Here is a 7,320-nt window from a genome sequence, read left to right on the forward strand (position 1 = left end):
GCCTCATCACACAGATGTGAAGCCCAATTATATATTTTCTTGAACCCTCACCAAAATGACTTTTACTTATGTTTGCTATATAAACAGTGGCAAGTCATGGCACTTGGTTATTTGTCTAGACTATAAAGGAAGTTTATGAAATCAGTATATCCCATTTTGAAAAGGTGTTCCATGAGAAATAATTTACCAAGTTCAAGATAGACCAGTTTAACAAAATCCTCAGTACTTGACAGATGAAATTTTCTTCTACTTGTATCAATTTCCTTAGGCTTATGGATACATTCATATTCTCCATATTTAGAATAAAAGATTGCTTTCTGAAGAGGTCTTCATTTTAAGGTAAAATGTAGTCCAAGTTCCTGAATTCTCATTTTCTTTTCATTCTTGAATAAGTATCTCTGAAGTTTGAAGAAGATATAATCTTGCTGATTGTGGAATGTAGCAATCTACCTTCTAATAAACTGAGGATTATGGGGAAAGAGAGAAGCAAACATACATCTAAATAGAACAACCTAGCCATGTTGCAAAATTATTCAAAATTATTTCAGGTATGTGTTCTGTGGGATCCTCGACTCTTTATTTAGGACAAACACTGCTAAATGAGCACTTGGACCATTTGGCAAGTGATTCAATTTTGTGTTTTATGATCTTTATTAATAATGATCAGATCTATGAAATCCCTTGCAATGCACTGTGGAATAATTTTTTTCAGAGCCTGTGCTCTTCTGTCATAACATATCAGTTTGGTGTAACTGTGGAGAACTGTTCACAGAGTCTTACCATTCTGCCATGAGGTCTATCTGATGTTGTGATGAGAATCTTGGGAGAAATCTGATGAAGAAGCAAATTCATCTGCAGTTTTATGATAAGCAACCTCCCCATCATTAGGTTGACCATCGTTTCATCATACATGCACTTGCTGTCAACGATCTTGGGTACAAACTTTGGTGGAGCTTTATCACCAAGAGCTCCTCTCTCTTTTTTCAAGCTTTTTTCTTAGTTGCCAACTTTTCCTTGTGCTTCTGCTGCTTCCACCATGTGAACATTAAGTGTTGCTGCTGTATGTCCTTAATTTCTGAAATGCTCCAAATGGTGGAGTTAGAAACGTGCCAGGGGATTCCAATACAAACCCATCAAGGTTGCATGTACCAATGCCATCTCACTAGTCCAAGTGATCAACTTCAGTTCACAATTGATCACACTGATAGGTCTAAGAGTCAAAGGGATCACACAAACAAGACTAGTGTCTGCTAATACTAACTGATAGAATCAAAAAGGGAGAGAACGATCCAACATGGGAAGTGGGATACACAGCAGACTCATAGAATGGCAGATGTCCTAAATAGCACTCTGGCCTCAGAATCAGGCCTTAAGGCATTCGGATATTGCTGAAGAGCCCATGAGAGTATTTTAGGCATGGAAAGCCAAGTCACTCTGGGGAAAAAAAAAAGATGACCTAAAGAAAGATCTCTGTGAGTGAGATCCCAGTGGAAAGAATGGGGCCATCAAAGAAGGAGGTACCTTTCTCTGAAGGGAGGAGAGAACTTCCACTTTGACTATGACCCTGTTGGAATAAGATCGAAGTTGGCGAACCCAAAAGGCTTCCACAGCCTTGGCAACTCATGAATAGAACCTAGGGAGATTACTGACGCCATAAACAAAAGTGTCAATTTGTTAAGTCAACAACAGGAGTCACTGTGTACTTACTTCTCATGTGGGATCTGTCCTTAATGTGTTGTCCAATGTGAAGTAATGGAATTGATCTTCTGTATATAAAGATAATTGAAAATGAATCTTGATGTGAATGGAATGGGAGAGGGAGCGGGAGATGGGAGGGGTGTGAGTGGGAGGGAAATTATGGGGGGGAAGCCATTGTAATCCATTAACTGTACTTTGGAAATTTATATTTACTAAATTAAAAAAAAGAAAGAAAAAAAAATTTCTCAAATGCTAAAAGCCTGGGCGAAAGGCTTTCAGGAATTGGACTTCACTTTGCTTTGCCCCATCCCAAGGGAATATAGTCTCTTGAGGTTCTTCAGTAGCATCCCTCCCCCATCCCCACCCCCACTCTTATCTGAGGCTTTTGCCATTATCTTTGCCCCTTTGCCTGATATGGAGAGTTTTGCTTTATGCTAAGTGGAATAAAAGCTACCTGAAGGTATTAAGTAGGTTGGGGACATTATTTTATCCATACATTTAAGAGCCCTCTCTTGCTACTTAGTAGAAAATTGGTTGCAGAGAGAAAATGTGAATACATGACAATCAGTTAAGAGACAACTGCAGTAGTACATATGAGAGATGATTAGGACATAGACTATGGTGGAGCTGGGTATTAGGTAATTTTGAAGGAAGAATCAGGATGATTAATTACATACGGAAATATACTTTTGGTGAGTGAAAAACTAAATGCTTTGTTTCTCACACTTCATAAAGAATTCTTTTTTCTTATTTTAAACTTTTTTTTAAAAGATTTATTTCTTTATTCTAAAGTCAGAGTTACACAGAGAGAGGAGAGGCAGAGAGAGAAGTCTTCCATCCGATGGTTCACTCTCCAACTGGCCGCAACGGCAGGAGCTGCGCTGACCTAAAGCCAGGAGCCAGGAGCCAGGAGCTTCTTCTGGGTCTCCCACATGGGTGCAGGGGCCCAAGAACTTGGGTCGTCTTCTACTGCTATCCCAGGCCACGGCAGAGAGCTGAATCAGAAGAGGAGCAGCCAGGACTAGAACCAGCGCCCATATGGGATGTGGGCGCTTCAGGCCAGGCCGTTAACCTGCTGAGCCACAGGGTCGGCTCCTTATCTTAAACTTTTTTATTGATTAGTTGGATCTCAGAGTTGTTAATTTTTTTTTCTTTTTTTGTCACTTAACTTTCATAAGGTAAGTCATTCTCCTTGTTATTATAAGATTCCTTTCATTTTATTTTTTTAAAGATTTATTTATCTATTTGAAAGGCAAAGTTACAGAGAGACAGAGGCACAGAGAGAGAGATAAATCTTCCATGCACTGGTTCACTCCCCAAATGGTCACAATGGCCAGAGCTGCGCTGATCCGAAGCCAAGAGCCAGAAGCTTCTTCTGGGTCTCCCACATGGGTGCAGAGGCCCAAGGAATTGTGCCACCTTCCACTACTTCCCCAGGAACATTAGCAGAGAGCTGGATTGGAAGTGGATCAGCTAGGGACTTGAACCAGCGCCCATATGGGATGCCAGCACTGCAGGTGGTGGCTTTACCTGTTATGCCACTGAGCCAGCCCCTGTAAGATTTCTTTTAAAACATACATGATTTAATGTTTATATGATGTTTCATCATTATTTAAATCACAAAGTTCCTAAATATTTCCCCATTATTGGATCATTGCTTGCTTATTTTTCTGTCAAGCCAGTAATAAACATATTTGTATATAATTTTTAAAAATATATTTTGGCATGTGTGTTAGGTAATATTCACAAGAGTAGAATTACTGGGCCAAAGGGCAAACACATAGTTAATTATTTAATTCTGTTTCACAAGAAATGGCAGAAACTGGTTGTAATTTTCAGATACATCAAAAAAATTTTTAAAAAGTGCTTAGAATATAAACTATATTTGTCTTTCATTCCCTTTTTTATTTGTTTAGTCAGCAATCATTTATGGTTAGATCTGTAATTTACCTGTAATTTGTTTTATTTATTGAACATAGCTTTTTTATTAATATAAAGAGCAGATTTCATGTATTTCAGAGATACCATTCTAGGAATATAATTCTTCCATCTTTCCTTCCTACCCCCCTCTTTCCTTTCTTTTATAGCTTTTGTGATAATATTTTTAATTCACTTTACAATCACAAATGGACCAAATAAAACCAGTAATGGGCACTCAGTTGATCATCTCCAGTGCTTTGGGAGGCAATTAGTCATGTGAATATGAGAAGGGTCTTTCCTTTGTTACTCTCAAATCCTTTATTCTACATTTTCTTTCTGTGCTGTGTTTTACCTGCTATCTTCATTAAAATTTACTTATTAATCATAGTTGCTGTTTATTCTTTGACCTTCACTCAAAAATAGAAGCATAATGAAAGCACATGGGGCCGGCATTTTGGCATAGTAGGTAAAAGCCGCTGCTTGAGATGCTGGCATCCCATGTGGGTGCTGCTTCGTGTCCCAGATGTTCCACTTCCAATTCAGCTCCCTGTTAATGGCCTGGGAAAGCAGTGGAGGATGGCTCAAGTTCTTGATCCCCTGCTACCCACATGGGAGATCAGGTAGAATCTCCTGGCTCCTGGCTCCAGCATGGCCCAGCCCTGGCCTTTGCAGTCATCTGGGAAGTGAACCAGCAGATTGAAGATCTCTCTCTCTCTCTCTCTCTCTTTCAAATAAAATAAATAAATCTTAAAAGAAGAAGAAAGCACAAACCTCTCTTTATTTGTTTATATACCTTTGGCCTTAGAACAGTATCTGGCACATAATAATGTTTAAAATCATATGTTAAATGAAGTCAGTGAGCAATTCAGAAGTAAGCACTAGACATTTTAGCTTCCAGTCTCCACTGACCCTGTCACTTCACCAGACAGTCTCTTCTGGGCATCCAATGATTAGCTCTTCAGCCAAAGTGTTTCTTATGGGTCTGAAAGAGATTCCAGTTCTTGCTGTTGTATTACATAAAGAACAACTGCTGCTCCTCCGCACGCGGAGGAGCCGCACCGGACCGGACGCTTGTTGTTCCCTTTTTTTACAAGTCCTTTCTATAGTAAAGTAAGAATAAGTAAACAGCAAACTCCCAAAGCAAGAATGAGTAGAGAGAAATGAGAAAGAACGAAGTAACGAACTTCCCCGCGAACTCTCCAACGCACTCTCCAACCAACCCACACCACCATGCCGTCTCTCTCCTCCTATATTTTTCCACTTCTTCCCGCTTCTTCCCTCCTAGGTTTCCTATCCGAGTCACGGCACCATTATGTCGCTCCCCCTCTTCATGGAGGAACGACACAGGACCCTGCTCTGTTCTTTCGTCTGCTCGGCCCTCCCCGGGTTTGCTGCTGGTTCTTCCCGGGTTGGCTACCGACCCTTCCACCTCCGTGGAAGGGCGGTTCCCCCTGCCACATTCCCCACTTCCGCAGGGGAGCGGCACACCGCCGGCCGGCTCTCTCGGGGGCTGCACAGGTGTTCCTTTTAGATAGATGTTCCCCTTAGATGTTCCTGGTGCATGTTATCTCTCTCCTCCTTTATAGTCCTCTTCCACCAATCCCAACTCTGCTACCCACACGCCGAGTACGCTGCTCTCCCCCAATCAGGAGCAGGTCCTGCTGTTTATTGGTTGAACTGGAGGCAGCTGTGTAGAAGCTGCTTCTCCCTTCTCAGCGCCATATTGTGGGAGAGCAGATGCATAGAATAAGTCTTAATTCCAGTAACTTAGTCTAGTCCGAGTTGCTCCCAGTTGCTCCCCACAAACAACCTCATTGAGTTTCTCAGGCATGGAAAGCCAAGACACTTTGGCAAAAAAAAAAAAAAAAAAAAAAAAACCAAAACAAAACAAAACAAAAAAAAACAACAACAAAACAAAACAAAACAAAAAAAAACCTAAATGAAAGATCCCTGTGAGTGCTGACCTAAAGCCAGGAGCCAGGAGCCAGGAGCCAGGAGCCAGGAGTCAGGAGCTTCTTCCGGGTCTCCCACATGGGTGCAGGGGCCCAAGGACTTGGGCTATCTTCTACTGCTTTCCCAGGCCATAACAGAGAACTGGATTGGAAGAGGAGCAGCCAGGACTAGAAACGGTGACCATATGGGATGCCAGCACTTCAGGCCAGGGCTTTAACCTGCTGCTCCACAGTGCCAGCCCCTAATATTATATCTTATTATTATGGAGAAAAAAATTTACTTAAGACTTCAATTTTTTTTTTAATTTTTCCAAGTTTTTTTTTAGTTCTATAGTCTTCCTTGACTAATCTATAGTTCCTTTTAATGATTTTTAATATAATCTTCCTCTCTCTGTAAAGTATGTGAGGGTACTCCAAGACATTCATGTATTAATGAACTGAAAGAAAAGTTTGGGGCCAGCATTGTGGTGCACAGGGTTAGCTCACTGCTTGCTACACTGGCATCCCCTGTCTGTGTGCCAGTTGGAGTCCTGGCTGCTCTGCTTCTCATTCAGCTTCCTGTTAATGGCCTGGGAAAGAAGCAGAATATGGCTCAAGTGCTTGGGCCTCTGCCACCAGTGTAGGCGATCAGGATAGAGTCCCTGGCTCTGTCTTTAGCCTGGCCCAGACCTGGCTGTGTGGCCACTTGGGGAGTGAACCAACAGATGGAAGATCTCTCCCCATACCCAACCCCATTTCTGTCTCTCTCTGTGTCACTGTATCTTTCTAATCAAATTGTTTTTAAAGGAGAGTTAGTTTGGTGCTAAAAATTTTGAAATACATACATAGATTTTTCATAATATACATTTTCCATGAACATTTTGAAGTTATCTGGTACTGTAACAATTTGTTTGGGAATTAGTTTCAAATACTATACTCTTCTAGAATAGAGAAAAACTGCCTTCAGGAAAATAGTTTTGAATGCTATGACAAGCTTAATTAATGAATTATGCACAAGGAGCTGATGTTTGAAGGAGAGATACTAAAGTAGCAATTAGAAAAGGGAATATTGACTGTTTCTGATGTTTATTTGCTAAGAAATCATCTCTCCTTGAATGGGTAAATGTAAGAAATCAGTTATTTGGAGAAAAGCAATGACATACATACACAATTCATCATGCTTCAATTTGAAATGTTTTCAAAATAATTAAGCTGATTTAATGAACTTCAAAGGCAAGGCAGCATGGACCTGGAACCCACAATATAGTGACCCAGAACATCTAATGAAAATGTAGATTTAGGGACTAACTTACAACATGAACTAGAATTGTGAATGGAAGCTAGGAATTTTCATCCTTAATATGCTTACATAATGATTCATAAGACTCACAGTACAACGTTTTATAAAAGAAAAAGATAGTTTAAAACCATTTGTTATTTTGTGAGGTGAAAAATTTGGGAGGTTTTTCATTATCACGAAGCATAATAGTTAAGTTTCATCCCTGATTTCTAGACATTTATTCTTAATTTTTCCCTAGTTATGTCCTAATGGATTCAACAGACTTTCAAATTAAAATTTGGTAATTTATAAGCTATAGAAACACATTTACTTCTTAAAAATGTTAAACTCTTGGTGAATAAATATCATTCTAACTCTATTTTGTTATATTCCCAAATCTTATAATATTTTTTTTAAAGATTGATTTTACTTATTTGAGAGGCAGAGTTACAGAGAGAGAAAGAGAGAGAGAGTTCTCCCATCTATTGGTTC

General features: G+C 40.0%; 1 pseudogene; it reads right to left on the bottom strand.

The window, feature by feature from the left end:
- LOC100355081 (ribosome production factor 1 pseudogene) overlaps nucleotides 1-1,046 on the bottom strand; it is a 161,695-nt pseudogene extending 160,649 nt beyond the window's left edge.
- Between the last annotated feature and the right edge of the window lie 6,274 nt (nucleotides 1,047-7,320).

This window comes from Oryctolagus cuniculus, chromosome X (assembly GCF_051225735.1).
Source record: "Oryctolagus cuniculus isolate XC-2025 breed Fujian yellow rabbit chromosome X, ASM5122573v1, whole genome shotgun sequence".
Classification (NCBI taxonomy): Eukaryota; Metazoa; Chordata; class Mammalia; order Lagomorpha; family Leporidae; genus Oryctolagus; species Oryctolagus cuniculus.